Raw genomic sequence first — 18,097 nt, forward strand, 5'->3', positions numbered from 1 at the left:
TACCAAGTACTAACCAGGCCCGGCTCTATTTGGCTGCCGAGATCGGACGAGATCGGGCGCTTAGAGAGCGGTGTGGCCGTAAGCTGCATTTGATATCATCAACAGCTCTTAAAAACGCTGGAGAAGCAGAATGCATGACACTTGCTAAGAAGAAGATAAATGTGGCAAAGTACAAAGTACTATAACTGTACTGGGCTGTTACGCCCCTGTCTAGGGGGTCAGGGTGAAACATACAAAGATAAATTTGCATGTTCCCTCTCCGATCCCCAAACCAAAATCCAGGATCGACATGTTCCAACAGAATGATATTTATTTTAAACGAAAGAAAGTGTCAAACAAAACATGACACTACAACTCAGGGCGAACCAAGGCCAACATAATAAACAAAATAAGCCATTTCCCACAGAAAGTGCTAGCTAGCCTGATAGAAAGAAACAAACCAAAAGACAGTCGCTAACCCTAACTCCCTAATGTGAAAACAAGAGAAAACAATCAAAAGAAAAATGGCAGTCCACCCCTACAGATTTAATACTATTTACAAAATATACAATTTATAAACAAAACCACGGCACAAAACCTAACAATTCAAAAATGCTAAATAAGATTTGGAAACTAAGAACAGCAAACAGGTGCTGCTGCCAGAAAGAGCCTCGCTAGCTGTTGGGAACCGTACTTTTAAAACTCCAGGAAGTGTAGGATGGACCAATCAGCTTCCTGTACTTCCCCCAAATCCAGCCAATCAGGCAGGGCACCTATAAGAACAAGAAAATAAAAACAACACATATGGCCATGACCGTAACATGGTCTACTAGTAATGAAGCACGATGGTTGACAAACCAATAAAGTAGCAAAACAGCAATGAAAGAACAAAATTTGATGAAAATATAGAACAATTTCTATGAATAAATAGGCAGTAACACCAGCTTGAGCTGCCCGTAAACCCAAGCAAAAAAGCTTACAGCACCTGGTATTCCCAGGCGGTCTTCCTACCAAGTACTAACCAGGCCCGGCTCTATTTGGCTGCCGAGATCGGACGAGATCGGGCGCTTAGAGAGCGGTGTGGCCGTAAGCTGCATTTGACATTATCAACAGCTCTTAAAAACGCTAGAGAAGCAGAATGCATGACACTTGCTAAGAAGAAGATAAATGTGGCAAAGTACAAAGTACTATAACTGTACTGGTCTGTTACGCCCCTGTCTAGGGGGTCAGGGTGAAACATACAAAGATAAATTTGCATGTTCCCTCTCCGATCCTCAAACCAAAATCCAGGATTGAGATGTTCCAACAGAATGATATTTATTTTAAACGAAAGAAAGTGTCAAACAAAACATGACACTACAACTCAGGGCGAACCAAGGCCAACATAATAAACAAAATAAGCCATTTCCCACAGAAAGTGCTAGCTAGCCTGATAGAAATAAACAAACCAAAAGATAGTCGCTAACCCTAACTCCCTAATGTGAAAACAAGAGAAAACAATCAAAAGAAAATGGCAGTCCACCCCTACAGATTTAATACTATTTACAAAATATACAATTTATAAACAAAACCACGGCACAAAACCTAACAATTCAAAAATGCTAAATAAGATTTGGAAACCAAGAACAGCAAACAGGTGCTGCTGCCAGAAAGAGCCTCGCTAGCTGTTGGGAACCGTACTTTTAAAACTCCAGGAAGTGTAGGATGGACCAATCAGCTTCCTGTACTTCCCCCAAATCCGGCCAATCAGGCAGGGCACCTATAAGAACAAGAAAATAAAAACAACACATATGGCCATGACCGTAACATGGTCTACTAGTAATGAAGCACGATGGTTGACAAACCAATAAAGTAGCAAAACAGCAATGAAAGAACAAAATTTGATGAAAATATAGAACAATTTCTATGAAGAAATAGGCAGTAACACCAGCTTGAGCTGCCCGTAAACCCAAGCAAAAAAGCTTACAGCACGTGGTATTCCCAGGCGGTCTTCCTACCAAGTACTAACCAGGCCCGGCTCTATTTGGCTGCCGAGATCGGACGAGATCGGGCGCTTAGAGAGCGGTGTGGCCGTAAGCTGCATTTGACATTATCAACAGCTCTTAAAAACGCTAGAAAAGCAGAATGCATGACACTTGCTAAGAAGAAGATAAATGTGGCAAAGTACAAAGTACTATAACTGTACTGGTCTGTTACGCCCCTGTCTAGGGGGTCAGGGTGAAACATACAAAGATAAATTTGCATGTTCCCTCTCCGATCCTAAGACCAAAATCCAGGATTGAGATGTTCCAACAGAATGATATTTATTTTAAACGAAAGAAAGTGTCAAACAAAACATGACACTACAACTCAGGGCGAACCAAGGCCAACATAATAAACAAAATAAGCCATTTCCCACAGAAAGTGCTAGCTAGCCTGATAGAAATAAACAAACCAAAAGATAGTCGCTAACCCTAACTCCCTAATGTGAAAACAAGAGAAAACAATCAAAAGAAAAATGGCAGTTCACCCCTACAGATTTAATACTATTTACAAAATATACAATTTATAAACAAAACCACGGCACAAAACCTAACAATTCAAAAATGCTAAATAAGATTTGGAAACCAAGAACAGCAAACAGGTGCTGCTGCCAGAAAGAGCCTCGCTAGCTGTTGGGAACCGTACTTTTAAGACTCCAGGAAGTGTAGGATGGACCAATCAGCTTCCTGTACTTCCCCCAAATCCGGCCAATCAGGCAGGGCACCTATAAGAACAAGAAAATAAAAACAACACATATGGCCAGGACCGTAACATGGTCTACTAGTAATGAAGCACGATGGTTGACAAACCAATAAAGTAGCAAAACAGCAATGAAAGAACAAAATTTGATGAAAATATAGAACAATTTCTATGAATAAATAGGCAGTAACACCAGCTTGAGCTGCCCGTAAACCCAAGCAAAAAAGCTTACAGCACCTGGTATTCCCAGGCGGTCTTCCTACCAAGTACTAACCAGGCCCGGCCCTATTTGGCTGCCGAGATCGGACGAGATCGGGCGCTTAGAGAGCGGTGTGGCCGTAACATGCATTTGACATCATCAACAGCTCTTAAAAACGCTAGAGAAGCAGAATGCATGACACTTGCTAAGAAGAAGATAAATGTGGCAAAGTACAAAGTACTATAACTGTACTGGTCTGTTACGCCCCTGTCTAGGGGGTCAGGGTGAAACATACAAAGATAAATTTGCATGTTCCCTCTCCGATCCCCAAACCAAAATCCAGGATTGAGATGTTCCAACAGAATGATATTTATTTTAAACGAAAGAAAGTGTCAAACAAAACATGACACTACAACTCAGGGCGAACCAAGGCCAACATAATAAACAAAATAAGCCATTTCCCACAGAAAGTGCTAGCTAGCCTGATAGAAATAAACAAACCAAAAGATAGTCGCTAACCCTAACTCCCTAATGTGAAAACAAGAGAAAACAATCAAAAGAAAATGGCAGTCCACCCCTACAGATTTAATACTATTTACAAAATATACAATTTATAAACAAAACCACGGCACAAAACCTAACAATTCAAAAATGCTAAAAAAGATTTGGAAACCAAGAACAGCAAACAGGTGCTGCTGCCAGAAAGAGCCTCGCTAGCTGTTGGGAACCGTACATTTAAAACTCCAGGAAGTGTAGGATGGACCAATCAGCTTCCTGTGCTTCCCCCAAATCCGGCCAATCAGGCACGGCACCTATAAGAACAAGAAAATAAAAACAACACATATGGCCAGGACCGTAACATGGTCTACTAGTAATGAAGCACGATGGTTGACAAACCAATAAAGTAGCAAAACAGCAATGAAAGAACAAAATTTGATGAAAATATAGAACAATTTCTATGAATAAATAGGCAGTAACACCAGCTTGAGCTGCCCGTAAACCCAAGCAAAAAAGCTTACAGCACCTGGTAATCCCAGGCGGTCTTCCTACCAAGTACTAACCAGGCCCGGCCCTATTTGGCTGCCGAGATCGGACGAGATCGGGCGCTTAGAGAGCGGTGTGGCCGTAACATGCATTTGATATCATCAACAGCTCTTAAAAACGCTAGAGAAGCAGAATGCATGACACTTGCTAAGAAGAAGATAAATGTGGCAAAGTACAAAGTACTATAACTGTACTGGTCTGTTACGCCCCTGTCTAGGGGGTCAGGGTGCAACATACAAAGATAAATTAGCATGTTCCCTCTCCGATCCCCAAACCAAAATCCAGAATCGAGATGTTCCAACAGAATGATATTTATTTTAAACGAAAGAAAGTGTCAAACAAAACATGACACTACAACTCAGGGCGAACCAAGGCCAACATAATAAACAAAATAAGCCATTTCCCACAGAAAGTGCTAGCTAGCCTGATAGAAATAAACAAACCAAAAGACAGTCGCTAACCCTAACTCCCTAATGTGAAAACAAGAGAAAACAATCAAAAGAAAAATGGCAGTCCACCCCTACAGATTTAATACTATTTACAAAATATACAATTTATAAACAAAACCACGGCACAAAACCTAACAATTCAAAAATGCTAAATAAGATTTGGAAACTAAGAACAGCAAACAGGTGCTGCTGCCAGAAAGAGCCTCGCTAGCTGTTGGGAACCGTACTTTTAAAACTCCAGGAAGTGTAGGATGGACCAATCAGCTTCCTGTACTTCCCCCAAATCCGGCCAATCAGGCAGGGCACCTATAAGAACAAGAAAATAAAAACAACACATATGGCCATGACCGTAACATGGTCTACTAGTAATGAAGCACGATGGTTGACAAACCAATAAAGTAGCAAAACAGCAATGAAAGAACAAAATTTGATGAAAATATAGAACAATTTCTATGAATAAATAGGCAGTAACACCAGCTTGAGCTGCCCGTAAACCCAAGCAAAAAAGCTTACAGCACCTGGTATTCCCAGGCGGTCTTCCTACCAAGTACTAACCAGGCCCGGCTCTATTTGGCTGCCGAGATCGGACGAAATCGGGCACTTAGAGAGCGGTGTGGCCGTAAGCTGCATTTGACATTATCAACAGCTCTTAAAAACGCTAGAGAAGCAGAATGCATGACACTTGCTAAGAAGAAGATAAATGTGGCAAAGTACAAAGTACTATAACTGTACTGGTCTGTTACGCCCCTGTCTAGGGGGTCAGGGTGCAACATACAAAGAAAATTTGCATGTTCCCTCTCCGATCCTCAAACCAAAATCCAGGATTGAGATGTTCCAACAGAATGATATTTATTTTAAACGAAAGAAAGTGTCAAACAAAACATGACACTACAACTCAGGGCGAACCAAGGCCAACATAATAAACAAAATAAGCCATTTCCCACAGAAAGTGCTAGCTAGCCTGATAGAAAGAAACAAACCAAAAGACAGTCGCTAACCCTAACTCCCTAATGTGAAAACAAGAGAAAACAATCAAAAGAAAAATGGCAGTCCACCCCTACAGATTTAATACTATTTACAAAATATACAATTTATAAACAAAACCACGGCACAAAACCTAACAATTCAAAAATGCTAAATAAGGTTTGGAAACCAAGAACAGCAAACAGGTGCTGATGCCAGAAAGAGCCTCGCTAGCTGTTGGGAACCATACTTTTAAAACTCCAGGAAGTGTAGGATGGACCAATCAGCTTCCTGTACTGCCCCCCAATCCAGCCAATCAGGCAGGGCACCTATAAGAACAAGAAAATAAAAACAACACATATGGCCAGGACCGTAACATGGTCTACTAGTAATGAAGCACGATGGTTGGCAAACCAATAAAGTAGCAAAACAGCAATGAAAGAACAAAATTTGATGAAAATATAGAACAATTTCTATGAATAAATAGGCAGTAAGACCAGCTTGTGCTGCCCGTAAACTCAAGCAAAAAAGCTTACAGCACCTGGTATTCCCAGGCGGTCTTCCTACCAAGTACTAACCAGGCCCGGCTCTATTTGGCTGCCGAGATCGGACGAGATCGGGCGCTTAGAGAGCGGTGTGGCCGTAAGCTGCATTTGATATCATCAACAGCTCTTAAAAACGCTGGAGAAGCAGAATGCATGACACTTGCTAAGAAGAAGATAAATGTGGCAAAGTACAAAGTACTATAACTGTACTGGTCTGTTACGCCCCTGTCTAGGGGGTCAGGGTGAAACATACAAAGATAAATTTGCATGTTCCCTCTCCGATCCCCAAACCAAAATCCAGGATCGAGATGTTCCAACAGAATGATATTTATTTTAAACGAAAGAAAGTGTCAAACAAAACATGACACTACAACTCAGGGCGAACCAAGGCCAACATAATAAACAAAATAAGCCATTTCCCACAGAAAGTGCTTGCTAGCCTGATAGAAAGAAACAAACCAAAAGACAGTCGCTAACCCTAATTCCCTAATGTGAAAACAGTCCAAAGAAAATGGCAGTTCACCCCTACAGATTTAATACTATTTACAAAATATACAATTTATAAACAAAACCACGGCACAAAACCTAACAATTCAAAAATGCTAAATAAGATTTGGAAACCAAGAACAGCAAACAGGTGCTGCTGCCAGAAAGAGCCTCGCTAGCTGTTGGGAACCGTACTTTTAAGACTCCAGGAAGTGTAGGATGGACCAATCAGCTTCCTGTACTTCCCCCAAATCCGGCCAATCAGGCAGGGCACCTATAAGAACAAGAAAATAAAAACAACACATATGGCCAGGACCGTAACATGGTCTACTAGTAATGAAGCACGATGGTTGACAAACCAATAAAGTAGCAAAACAGCAATGAAAGAACAAAATTTGATGAAAATATAGAACAATTTCTATGAATAAATAGGCAGTAACACCAGCTTGAGCTGCCCGTAAACCCAAGCAAAAAAGCTTACAGCACCTGGTATTCCCAGGCGATCTTCCTACCAAGTACTAACCAGGCCCGGCCCTATTTGGCTGCCGAGATCGGACGAGATCGGGCGCTTAGAGAGCGGTGTGGCCGTAACATGCATTTGACATCATCAACAGCTCTTAAAAACGCTAGAGAAGCAGAATGCATGACACTTGCTAAGAAGAAGATAAATGTGGCAAAGTACAAAGTACTATAACTGTACTGGTCTGTTACGCCCCTGTCTAGGGGGTCAGGGTGAAACATACAAAGATAAATTTGCATGTTCCCTCTCCGATCCCCAAACCAAAATCCAGGATTGAGATGTTCCAACAGAATGATATTTATTTTAAACGAAAGAAAGTGTCAAACAAAACATGACACTACAACTCAGGGCGAACCAAGGCCAACATAATAAACAAAATAAGCCATTTCCCACAGAAAGTGCTAGCTAGCCTGATAGAAATAAACAAACCAAAAGATAGTCGCTAACCCTAACTCCCTAATGTGAAAACAAGAGAAAACAATCAAAAGAAAATGGCAGTCCACCCCTACAGATTTAATACTATTTACAAAATATACAATTTATAAACAAAACCACGGCACAAAACCTAACAATTCAAAAATGCTAAAAAAGATTTGGAAACCAAGAACAGCAAACAGGTGCTGCTGCCAGAAAGAGCCTCGCTAGCTGTTGGGAACCGTACATTTAAAACTCCAGGAAGTGTAGGATGGACCAATCAGCTTCCTGTGCTTCCCCCAAATCCGGCCAATCAGGCACGGCACCTATAAGAACAAGAAAATAAAAACAACACATATGGCCAGGACCGTAACATGGTCTACTAGTAATGAAGCACGATGGTTGACAAACCAATAAAGTAGCAAAACAGCAATGAAAGAACAAAATTTGATGAAAATATAGAACAATTTCTATGAATAAATAGGCAGTAACACCAGCTTGAGCTGCCCGTAAACCCAAGCAAAAAAGCTTACAGCACCTGGTAATCCCAGGCGGTCTTCCTACCAAGTACTAACCAGGCCCGGCCCTATTTGGCTGCCGAGATCGGACGAGATCGGGCGCTTAGAGAGCGGTGTGGCCGTAACATGCATTTGATATCATCAACAGCTCTTAAAAACGCTAGAGAAGCAGAATGCATGACACTTGCTAAGAAGAAGATAAATGTGGCAAAGTACAAAGTACTATAACTGTACTGGTCTGTTACGCCCCTGTCTAGGGGGTCAGGGTGCAACATACAAAGATAAATTAGCATGTTCCCTCTCCGATCCCCAAACCAAAATCCAGAATCGAGATGTTCCAACAGAATGATATTTATTTTAAACGAAAGAAAGTGTCAAACAAAACATGACACTACAACTCAGGGCGAACCAAGGCCAACATAATAAACAAAATAAGCCATTTCCCACAGAAAGTGCTAGCTAGCCTGATAGAAATAAACAAACCAAAAGATAGTCGCTAACCCTAACTCCCTAATGTGAAAACAAGAGAAAACAATCAAAAGAAAAATGGCAGTTCACCCCTACAGATTTAATACTATTTACAAAATATACAATTTATAAACAAAACCACGGCACAAAACCTAACAATTCAAAAATGCTAAATAAGATTTGGAAACCAAGAACAGCAAACAGGTGCTGCTGCCAGAAAGAGCCTCGCTAGCTGTTGGGAACCGTACTTTTAAGACTCCAGGAAGTGTAGGATGGACCAATCAGCTTCCTGTACTTCCCCCAAATCCGGCCAATCAGGCAGGGCACCTATAAGAACAAGAAAATAAAAACAACACATATGGCCAGGACCGTAACATGGTCTACTAGTAATGAAGCACGATGGTTGACAAACCAATAAAGTAGCAAAACAGCAATGAAAGAACAAAATTTGATGAAAATATAGAACAATTTCTATGAATAAATAGGCAGTAACACCAGCTTGAGCTGCCCGTAAACCCAAGCAAAAAAGCTTACAGCACCTGGTATTCCCAGGCGGTCTTCCTACCAAGTACTAACCAGGCCCGGCCCTATTTGGCTGCCGAGATCGGACGAGATCGGGCGCTTAGAGAGCGGTGTGGCCGTAACATGCATTTGACATCATCAACAGCTCTTAAAAACGCTAGAGAAGCAGAATGCATGACACTTGCTAAGAAGAAGATAAATGTGGCAAAGTACAAAGTACTATAACTGTACTGGTCTGTTACGCCCCTGTCTAGGGGGTCAGGGTGAAACATACAAAGATAAATTTGCATGTTCCCTCTCCGATCCCCAAACCAAAATCCAGGATTGAGATGTTCCAACAGAATGATATTTATTTTAAACGAAAGAAAGTGTCAAACAAAACATGACACTACAACTCAGGGCGAACCAAGGCCAACATAATAAACAAAATAAGCCATTTCCCACAGAAAGTGCTAGCTAGCCTGATAGAAATAAACAAACCAAAAGATAGTCGCTAACCCTAACTCCCTAATGTGAAAACAAGAGAAAACAATCAAAAGAAAATGGCAGTCCACCCCTACAGATTTAATACTATTTACAAAATATACAATTTATAAACAAAACCACGGCACAAAACCTAACAATTCAAAAATGCTAAAAAAGATTTGGAAACCAAGAACAGCAAACAGGTGCTGCTGCCAGAAAGAGCCTCGCTAGCTGTTGGGAACCGTACATTTAAAACTCCAGGAAGTGTAGGATGGACCAATCAGCTTCCTGTGCTTCCCCCAAATCCGGCCAATCAGGCACGGCACCTATAAGAACAAGAAAATAAAAACAACACATATGGCCAGGACCGTAACATGGTCTACTAGTAATGAAGCACGATGGTTGACAAACCAATAAAGTAGCAAAACAGCAATGAAAGAACAAAATTTGATGAAAATATAGAACAATTTCTATGAATAAATAGGCAGTAACACCAGCTTGAGCTGCCCGTAAACCCAAGCAAAAAAGCTTACAGCACCTGGTAATCCCAGGCGGTCTTCCTACCAAGTACTAACCAGGCCCGGCCCTATTTGGCTGCCGAGATCGGACGAGATCGGGCGCTTAGAGAGCGGTGTGGCCGTAACATGCATTTGATATCATCAACAGCTCTTAAAAACGCTAGAGAAGCAGAATGCATGACACTTGCTAAGAAGAAGATAAATGTGGCAAAGTACAAAGTACTATAACTGTACTGGTCTGTTACGCCCCTGTCTAGGGGGTCAGGGTGCAACATACAAAGATAAATTAGCATGTTCCCTCTCCGATCCCCAAACCAAAATCCAGAATCGAGATGTTCCAACAGAATGATATTTATTTTAAACGAAAGAAAGTGTCAAACAAAACATGACACTACAACTCAGGGCGAACCAAGGCCAACATAATAAACAAAATAAGCCATTTCCCACAGAAAGTGCTAGCTAGCCTGATAGAAATAAACAAACCAAAAGACAGTCGCTAACCCTAACTCCCTAATGTGAAAACAAGAGAAAACAATCAAAAGAAAAATGGCAGTCCACCCCTACAGATTTAATACTATTTACAAAATATACAATTTATAAACAAAACCACGGCACAAAACCTAACAATTCAAAAATGCTAAATAAGATTTGGAAACTAAGAACAGCAAACAGGTGCTGCTGCCAGAAAGAGCCTCGCTAGCTGTTGGGAACCGTACTTTTAAAACTCCAGGAAGTGTAGGATGGACCAATCAGCTTCCTGTACTTCCCCCAAATCCGGCCAATCAGGCAGGGCACCTATAAGAACAAGAAAATAAAAACAACACATATGGCCATGACCGTAACATGGTCTACTAGTAATGAAGCACGATGGTTGACAAACCAATAAAGTAGCAAAACAGCAATGAAAGAACAAAATTTGATGAAAATATAGAACAATTTCTATGAATAAATAGGCAGTAACACCAGCTTGAGCTGCCCGTAAACCCAAGCAAAAAAGCTTACAGCACCTGGTATTCCCAGGCGGTCTTCCTACCAAGTACTAACCAGGCCCGGCTCTATTTGGCTGCCGAGATCGGACGAAATCGGGCACTTAGAGAGCGGTGTGGCCGTAAGCTGCATTTGACATTATCAACAGCTCTTAAAAACGCTAGAGAAGCAGAATGCATGACACTTGCTAAGAAGAAGATAAATGTGGCAAAGTACAAAGTACTATAACTGTACTGGTCTGTTACGCCCCTGTCTAGGGGGTCAGGGTGCAACATACAAAGAAAATTTGCATGTTCCCTCTCCGATCCTCAAACCAAAATCCAGGATTGAGATGTTCCAACAGAATGATATTTATTTTAAACGAAAGAAAGTGTCAAACAAAACATGACACTACAACTCAGGGCGAACCAAGGCCAACATAATAAACAAAATAAGCCATTTCCCACAGAAAGTGCTAGCTAGCCTGATAGAAAGAAACAAACCAAAAGACAGTCGCTAACCCTAACTCCCTAATGTGAAAACAAGAGAAAACAATCAAAAGAAAAATGGCAGTCCACCCCTACAGATTTAATACTATTTACAAAATATACAATTTATAAACAAAACCACGGCACAAAACCTAACAATTCAAAAATGCTAAATAAGGTTTGGAAACCAAGAACAGCAAACAGGTGCTGATGCCAGAAAGAGCCTCGCTAGCTGTTGGGAACCATACTTTTAAAACTCCAGGAAGTGTAGGATGGACCAATCAGCTTCCTGTACTGCCCCCCAATCCAGCCAATCAGGCAGGGCACCTATAAGAACAAGAAAATAAAAACAACACATATGGCCAGGACCGTAACATGGTCTACTAGTAATGAAGCACGATGGTTGGCAAACCAATAAAGTAGCAAAACAGCAATGAAAGAACAAAATTTGATGAAAATATAGAACAATTTCTATGAATAAATAGGCAGTAAGACCAGCTTGTGCTGCCCGTAAACTCAAGCAAAAAAGCTTACAGCACCTGGTATTCCCAGGCGGTCTTCCTACCAAGTACTAACCAGGCCCGGCTCTATTTGGCTGCCGAGATCGGACGAGATCGGGCGCTTAGAGAGCGGTGTGGCCGTAAGCTGCATTTGATATCATCAACAGCTCTTAAAAACGCTGGAGAAGCAGAATGCATGACACTTGCTAAGAAGAAGATAAATGTGGCAAAGTACAAAGTACTATAACTGTACTGGTCTGTTACGCCCCTGTCTAGGGGGTCAGGGTGAAACATACAAAGATAAATTTGCATGTTCCCTCTCCGATCCCCAAACCAAAATCCAGGATCGAGATGTTCCAACAGAATGATATTTATTTTAAACGAAAGAAAGTGTCAAACAAAACATGACACTACAACTCAGGGCGAACCAAGGCCAACATAATAAACAAAATAAGCCATTTCCCACAGAAAGTGCTTGCTAGCCTGATAGAAAGAAACAAACCAAAAGACAGTCGCTAACCCTAATTCCCTAATGTGAAAACAGTCCAAAGAAAATGGCAGTTCACCCCTACAGATTTAATACTATTTACAAAATATACAATTTATAAACAAAACCACGGCACAAAACCTAACAATTCAAAAATGCTAAATAAGATTTGGAAACCAAGAACAGCAAACAGGTGCTGCTGCCAGAAAGAGCCTCGCTAGCTGTTGGGAACCGTACTTTTAAGACTCCAGGAAGTGTAGGATGGACCAATCAGCTTCCTGTACTTCCCCCAAATCCGGCCAATCAGGCAGGGCACCTATAAGAACAAGAAAATAAAAACAACACATATGGCCAGGACCGTAACATGGTCTACTAGTAATGAAGCACGATGGTTGACAAACCAATAAAGTAGCAAAACAGCAATGAAAGAACAAAATTTGATGAAAATATAGAACAATTTCTATGAATAAATAGGCAGTAACACCAGCTTGAGCTGCCCGTAAACCCAAGCAAAAAAGCTTACAGCACCTGGTATTCCCAGGCGATCTTCCTACCAAGTACTAACCAGGCCCGGCCCTATTTGGCTGCCGAGATCGGACGAGATCGGGCGCTTAGAGAGCGGTGTGGCCGTAACATGCATTTGACATCATCAACAGCTCTTAAAAACGCTAGAGAAGCAGAATGCATGACACTTGCTAAGAAGAAGATAAATGTGGCAAAGTACAAAGTACTATAACTGTACTGGTCTGTTACGCCCCTGTCTAGGGGGTCAGGGTGAAACATACAAAGATAAATTTGCATGTTCCCTCTCCGATCCCCAAACCAAAATCCAGGATTGAGATGTTCCAACAGAATGATATTTATTTTAAACGAAAGAAAGTGTCAAACAAAACATGACACTACAACTCAGGGCGAACCAAGGCCAACATAATAAACAAAATAAGCCATTTCCCACAGAAAGTGCTAGCTAGCCTGATAGAAATAAACAAACCAAAAGATAGTCGCTAACCCTAACTCCCTAATGTGAAAACAAGAGAAAACAATCAAAAGAAAATGGCAGTCCACCCCTACAGATTTAATACTATTTACAAAATATACAATTTATAAACAAAACCACGGCACAAAACCTAACAATTCAAAAATGCTAAAAAAGATTTGGAAACCAAGAACAGCAAACAGGTGCTGCTGCCAGAAAGAGCCTCGCTAGCTGTTGGGAACCGTACATTTAAAACTCCAGGAAGTGTAGGATGGACCAATCAGCTTCCTGTGCTTCCCCCAAATCCGGCCAATCAGGCACGGCACCTATAAGAACAAGAAAATAAAAACAACACATATGGCCAGGACCGTAACATGGTCTACTAGTAATGAAGCACGATGGTTGACAAACCAATAAAGTAGCAAAACAGCAATGAAAGAACAAAATTTGATGAAAATATAGAACAATTTCTATGAATAAATAGGCAGTAACACCAGCTTGAGCTGCCCGTAAACCCAAGCAAAAAAGCTTACAGCACCTGGTAATCCCAGGCGGTCTTCCTACCAAGTACTAACCAGGCCCGGCCCTATTTGGCTGCCGAGATCGGACGAGATCGGGCGCTTAGAGAGCGGTGTGGCCGTAACATGCATTTGATATCATCAACAGCTCTTAAAAACGCTAGAGAAGCAGAATGCATGACACTTGCTAAGAAGAAGATAAATGTGGCAAAGTACAAAGTACTATAACTGTACTGGTCTGTTACGCCCCTGTCTAGGGGGTCAGGGTGCAACATACAAAGATAAATTAGCATGTTCCCTCTCCGATCCCCAAACCAAAATCCAGAATCGAGATGTTCCAACAGAATGATATTTATTTTAAACGAAAGAAAGTGTCAAACAAAACATGACACTACAACTCAGGGCGAACCAAGGCCAACATAATAAACAAAATAAGCCATTTCCCACAGAAAGTGCTAGCTAGCCTGATAGAAATAAACAAACCAAAAGACAGTCGCTAACCCTAACTCCCTAATGTGAAAACAAGAGAAAACAATCAAAAGAAAAATGGCAGTCCACCCCTACAGATTTAATACTATTTACAAAATATACAATTTATAAACAAAACCACGGCACAAAACCTAACAATTCAAAAATGCTAAATAAGATTTGGAAACTAAGAACAGCAAACAGGTGCTGCTGCCAGAAAGAGCCTCGCTAGCTGTTGGGAACCGTACTTTTAAAACTCCAGGAAGTGTAGGATGGACCAATCAGCTTCCTGTACTTCCCCCAAATCCGGCCAATCAGGCAGGGCACCTATAAGAACAAGAAAATAAAAACAACACATATGGCCATGACCGTAACATGGTCTACTAGTAATGAAGCACGATGGTTGACAAACCAATAAAGTAGCAAAACAGCAATGAAAGAACAAAATTTGATGAAAATATAGAACAATTTCTATGAATAAATAGGCAGTAACACCAGCTTGAGCTGCCCGTAAACCCAAGCAAAAAAGCTTACAGCACCTGGTATTCCCAGGCGGTCTTCCTACCAAGTACTAACCAGGCCCGGCTCTATTTGGCTGCCGAGATCGGACGAAATCGGGCACTTAGAGAGCGGTGTGGCCGTAAGCTGCATTTGACATTATCAACAGCTCTTAAAAACGCTAGAGAAGCAGAATGCATGACACTTGCTAAGAAGAAGATAAATGTGGCAAAGTACAAAGTACTATAACTGTACTGGTCTGTTACGCCCCTGTCTAGGGGGTCAGGGTGCAACATACAAAGAAAATTTGCATGTTCCCTCTCCGATCCTCAAACCAAAATCCAGGATTGAGATGTTCCAACAGAATGATATTTATTTTAAACGAAAGAAAGTGTCAAACAAAACATGACACTACAACTCAGGGCGAACCAAGGCCAACATAATAAACAAAATAAGCCATTTCCCACAGAAAGTGCTAGCTAGCCTGATAGAAAGAAACAAACCAAAAGACAGTCGCTAACCCTAACTCCCTAATGTGAAAACAAGAGAAAACAATCAAAAGAAAAATGGCAGTCCACCCCTACAGATTTAATACTATTTACAAAATATACAATTTATAAACAAAACCACGGCACAAAACCTAACAATTCAAAAATGCTAAATAAGGTTTGGAAACCAAGAACAGCAAACAGGTGCTGATGCCAGAAAGAGCCTCGCTAGCTGTTGGGAACCATACTTTTAAAACTCCAGGAAGTGTAGGATGGACCAATCAGCTTCCTGTACTGCCCCCCAATCCAGCCAATCAGGCAGGGCACCTATAAGAACAAGAAAATAAAAACAACACATATGGCCAGGACCGTAACATGGTCTACTAGTAATGAAGCACGATGGTTGGCAAACCAATAAAGTAGCAAAACAGCAATGAAAGAACAAAATTTGATGAAAATATAGAACAATTTCTATGAATAAATAGGCAGTAAGACCAGCTTGTGCTGCCCGTAAACTCAAGCAAAAAAGCTTACAGCACCTGGTATTCCCAGGCGGTCTTCCTACCAAGTACTAACCAGGCCCGGCTCTATTTGGCTGCCGAGATCGGACGAGATCGGGCGCTTAGAGAGCGGTGTGGCCGTAAGCTGCATTTGATATCATCAACAGCTCTTAAAAACGCTGGAGAAGCAGAATGCATGACACTTGCTAAGAAGAAGATAAATGTGGCAAAGTACAAAGTACTATAACTGTACTGGTCTGTTACGCCCCTGTCTAGGGGGTCAGGGTGAAACATACAAAGATAAATTTGCATGTTCCCTCTCCGATCCCCAAACCAAAATCCAGGATCGAGATGTTCCAACAGAATGATATTTATTTTAAACGAAAGAAAGTGTCAAACAAAACATGACACTACAACTCAGGGCGAACCAAGGCCAACATAATAAACAAAATAAGCCATTTCCCACAGAAAGTGCTTGCTAGCCTGATAGAAAGAAACAAACCAAAAGACAGTCGCTAACCCTAATTCCCTAATGTGAAAACAGTCCAAAGAAAATGGCAGTTCACCCCTACAGATTTAATACTATTTACAAAATATACAATTTATAAACAAAACCACGGCACAAAACCTAACAATTCAAAAATGCTAAATAAGATTTGGAAACCAAGAACAGCAAACAGGTGCTGCTGCCAGAAAGAGCCTCGCTAGCTGTTGGGAACCGTACATTTAAAACTCCAGGAAGTGTAGGATGGACCAATCAGCTTCCTGTACTTCCCCCAAATCCGGCCAATCAGGCACGGCACCTATAAGAACAAGAAAATAAAAACAACACATATGGCCAGGACCGTAACATGGTCTACTAGTAATGAAGCACGATGGTTGACAAACCAATAAAGTAGCAAAACAGCAATGAAAGAACAAAATTTGATGAAAATATAGAACAATTTCTATGAATAAATAGGCAGTAACACCAGCTTGAGCTGCCCGTAAACCCAAGCAAAAAAGCTTACAGCACCTGGTATTCCCAGGCGGTCTTCCTACCAAGTACTAACCAGGCCTGGCCCTATTTGGCTGCCGAGATCGGACGAGATCGGGCGCTTAGAGAGCGGTGTGGCCGTAACATGCATTTGATATCATCAACAGCTCTTAAAAACGCTAGAGAAGCAGAATGCATGACACTTGCTAAGAAGAAGATAAATGTGGCAAAGTACAAAGTACTATAACTGTACTGGTCTGTTACGCCCCTGTCTAGGGGGTCAGGGTGAAACATACAAAGATAAATTTGCATGTTCCCTCTCCGATCCCCAAACCAAAATCCAGGATTGAGATGTTCCAACAGAATGATATTTATTTTAAACGAAAGAAAGTGTCAAACAAAACATGACACTACAACTCAGGGCGAACCAAGGCCAACATAATAAACAAAATAAGCCATTTCCCACAGAAAGTGCTAGCTAGCCTGATAGAAAGAAACAAACCAAAAGACAGTCGCTAACCCTAACTCCCTAATGCGAAAACAAGAGAAAACAATCAAAAGAAAAATGGCAGTCCACCCCTACAGATTTAATACTATTTACAAAATATACAATTTATAAACAAAACCACGGCACAAAACCTAACAATTCAAAAATGCTAAATAAGGTTTGGAAACCAAGAACAGCAAACAGGTGCTGCTGCCAGAAAGAGCCTCGCTAGCTGTTGGGAACCGTACTTTTAAAACTCCAGGAAGTGTAGGATGGACCAATCAGCTTCCTGTACTTCCCCCAAATCCGGCCAATCAGGCAGGGCACCTATAAGAACAAGAAAATAAAAACAACACATATGGCCAGGACCGTAACATGGTCTACTAGTAATGAAGCACGATGGTTGACAAACCAATAAAGTAGCAAAACAGCAATGAAAGAACAAAATTTGATGAAAATATAGAACAATTTCTATGAATAAATAGGCAGTAACACCAGCTTGTGCTGCCCGTAAACCCAAGCAAAAAAGCTTACAGCACCTGGTATTCCCAGGCGGTCTTCCTACCAAGTACTAACCAGGCCCGGCCCTATTTGGCTGCCGAGATCGGACGAGATCGGGCGCTCAGAGAGCGGTGTGGCCGTAAGCTGCATTTGACATCATCAACAGCTCTTAAAAACGCTGGAGAAGCAGAATGCATGACACTTGCTAAGAAGAAGATAAATGTGGCAAAGTACAAAGTACTATAACTGTACTGGTCTGTTACGCCCCTGTCTAGGGGGTCAGGGTGCAACATAAAAAGATAAATTAGCATGTTCCCTCTCCGATCCCCAAACCAAAATCCAGAATCGAGATGTTCCAACAGAATGATATTTATTTTAAACGAAAGAAAGTGTCAAACAAAACATGACACTACAACTCAGGGCGAACCAAGGC

General features: G+C 41.3%; 18 pseudogenes; all 18 read right to left on the reverse strand.

The window, feature by feature from the left end:
* Window positions 1-952: 952 nt before the first annotated feature.
* LOC137121076 (5S ribosomal RNA) lies at window positions 953-1,071 on the reverse strand (annotated as a pseudogene).
* An 867-nt stretch (window positions 1,072-1,938) lies between these two features.
* On the reverse strand, window positions 1,939-2,057 carry LOC137121086 (5S ribosomal RNA; annotated as a pseudogene).
* An 868-nt stretch (window positions 2,058-2,925) lies between these two features.
* Window positions 2,926-3,044, reverse strand: LOC137121089 (5S ribosomal RNA; annotated as a pseudogene).
* Window positions 3,045-3,911: 867 nt separating this feature from the next.
* Window positions 3,912-4,030, reverse strand: LOC137121095 (5S ribosomal RNA; annotated as a pseudogene).
* An 868-nt stretch (window positions 4,031-4,898) lies between these two features.
* Window positions 4,899-5,017, reverse strand: LOC137121082 (5S ribosomal RNA; annotated as a pseudogene).
* Window positions 5,018-5,884: 867 nt separating this feature from the next.
* LOC137121087 (5S ribosomal RNA) lies at window positions 5,885-6,003 on the reverse strand (annotated as a pseudogene).
* An 857-nt stretch (window positions 6,004-6,860) lies between these two features.
* LOC137121091 (5S ribosomal RNA) lies at window positions 6,861-6,979 on the reverse strand (annotated as a pseudogene).
* Window positions 6,980-7,846: 867 nt separating this feature from the next.
* Window positions 7,847-7,965, reverse strand: LOC137121096 (5S ribosomal RNA; annotated as a pseudogene).
* An 868-nt stretch (window positions 7,966-8,833) lies between these two features.
* Window positions 8,834-8,952, reverse strand: LOC137121090 (5S ribosomal RNA; annotated as a pseudogene).
* Window positions 8,953-9,819: 867 nt separating this feature from the next.
* LOC137121098 (5S ribosomal RNA) lies at window positions 9,820-9,938 on the reverse strand (annotated as a pseudogene).
* An 868-nt stretch (window positions 9,939-10,806) lies between these two features.
* On the reverse strand, window positions 10,807-10,925 carry LOC137121083 (5S ribosomal RNA; annotated as a pseudogene).
* An 867-nt stretch (window positions 10,926-11,792) lies between these two features.
* Window positions 11,793-11,911, reverse strand: LOC137121099 (5S ribosomal RNA; annotated as a pseudogene).
* An 857-nt stretch (window positions 11,912-12,768) lies between these two features.
* On the reverse strand, window positions 12,769-12,887 carry LOC137121092 (5S ribosomal RNA; annotated as a pseudogene).
* An 867-nt stretch (window positions 12,888-13,754) lies between these two features.
* On the reverse strand, window positions 13,755-13,873 carry LOC137121100 (5S ribosomal RNA; annotated as a pseudogene).
* An 868-nt stretch (window positions 13,874-14,741) lies between these two features.
* On the reverse strand, window positions 14,742-14,860 carry LOC137121084 (5S ribosomal RNA; annotated as a pseudogene).
* Window positions 14,861-15,727: 867 nt separating this feature from the next.
* LOC137121103 (5S ribosomal RNA) lies at window positions 15,728-15,846 on the reverse strand (annotated as a pseudogene).
* An 857-nt stretch (window positions 15,847-16,703) lies between these two features.
* Window positions 16,704-16,822, reverse strand: LOC137121093 (5S ribosomal RNA; annotated as a pseudogene).
* An 868-nt stretch (window positions 16,823-17,690) lies between these two features.
* Window positions 17,691-17,809, reverse strand: LOC137121079 (5S ribosomal RNA; annotated as a pseudogene).
* Window positions 17,810-18,097: the final 288 nt, after the last annotated feature.

This window comes from Channa argus, unplaced genomic scaffold, assembly GCF_033026475.1.
Source record: "Channa argus isolate prfri unplaced genomic scaffold, Channa argus male v1.0 Contig097, whole genome shotgun sequence".
In the NCBI taxonomy this organism is placed as follows: domain Eukaryota; kingdom Metazoa; phylum Chordata; class Actinopteri; order Anabantiformes; family Channidae; genus Channa; species Channa argus.